The sequence below is a fragment of the Echinops telfairi genome, unplaced genomic scaffold, assembly GCF_000313985.2.
Source record: "Echinops telfairi isolate 266 unplaced genomic scaffold, ASM31398v2 ScPeMD7_5868;HRSCAF=6743_0, whole genome shotgun sequence".
In the NCBI taxonomy this organism is placed as follows: Eukaryota; Metazoa; Chordata; class Mammalia; order Afrosoricida; family Tenrecidae; genus Echinops; species Echinops telfairi.
The window spans coordinates 19051366-19052654 of NW_022109767.1; the positions used below are offsets into that span (position 1 = coordinate 19051366).

At 42.7% G+C, this 1289-nt stretch overlaps 1 long non-coding RNA gene across 1 annotated transcript in view; it reads right to left on the reverse strand.

Annotated features, from left to right (window-relative positions):
• Positions 1–361: 361 nt before the first annotated feature.
• LOC123522339 overlaps positions 362–1289 on the reverse strand; it is a 12502-nt gene continuing 11574 nt past the window's right edge. Inside the window, exon 3 of the long non-coding RNA XR_006680607.1 lies at positions 362–395. This is a non-coding gene — a long non-coding RNA (uncharacterized LOC123522339). The remainder of the gene's footprint in view (positions 396–1289) is intronic.

The following is a 1289-nucleotide window of genomic DNA, read 5'->3' on the forward strand; positions in this document are numbered from 1 at the left end:
CCTAAGGAAGACCCAGGGAACCCCCTCCTCTCTTCCTTCCCCTTTCTGCTTGACTTACCTGATTGCTGCCAGAGCCACCGCCATTGGAGCCACAGGACTGAACCCACCACCTGTGAGCTCCCTGCCTTCTGCTTCATTGCTTGTGACTGCATGAGTCTGAAGATGAACTTGTGGACTAGTCTTGGACTTATGAACTGGGCTGGGGCGTTTCTAATTACTTCTTGACATAGAGTGATTCTGACTCAGGGTGACCCAGGTGTTGCAGAGTAGAACTATGCCCCATGGGAGGTGTGTGGCTATTACCTTTTGGAAGTAGATCATCGAGCCTTTCTTCTGAGCCCCTTCTGGGTGGGTTTGAACCTGCCAGCTTAACCATTTGTACTGTCCATAGGCACCTGTAATTGGATCAAGAGGTTGTGTGACACCAACAGAACAAGGGAATACGGCTTAGTTTAAAATCCGGAAAGGCGCTCAGTCTGTATGCTGAGCAACTAATCAGAGTTGATTGCAGGAAGAAGAAAGCACTGTTAGATTTGGAGGGAGGCTTGTTAACAACCTGTGACGTAATTCAGATGACAGGACCTGGCTTGATGAAAGTACCAAAGACGTAAAACACTTGCTGATAAAAATTAGGAATTACAGCTCAATGTGGACAAAACCAGAATCCTCACAACTGAACAAGTAATTACCAACAACTAGTAGGTAACACCTAATAGCTAGAGAAGAGATTGAAGCTGTCAAGGATGTTGTCTTGCTGGATCTACAATCAGTGCTCATGGAAGCAGCAGGCAAAATATTCAAAGATGAGTTGCATTAGGTAAATCCTGCCTTTCTTGTTTTCTTTCTCCCTTCTTTTTTTAACCCTCTGAACATTGTCTCTGGGTAAATGTGACCCTTTTGATATTAAATGGTTAATTATCTTTTTTTTTTTTAAATTGAAGAAGAGCTCCCTTCTCAAAACAGAGTCTACCTTAATGGCATAGGGGACACAAAGACAATGGAAGAAGTGATGAAGATTAGGAGCTGAAGAAAAAAAATGCAAAGGTTGGCTTGAGAAGACAAAGTAAAGCATTTTGATGCTATGTGCAAAGAGCTGAGATTAGCAAATCAACAGGGAAGAGCACATTCAACATCAGTCAAACGGAAAGAACTACAGAAAAAATGAAAGTCTTTGGTTGTTTGAAGAACTGAATATTGAGGGGGGAGAAAACGAGGAGCTGATACCAAGGGCTCAAGCAGAAAGCAAATGCTTTGAGAATGATGATGGCAACAAATGTACAAATGTGCTT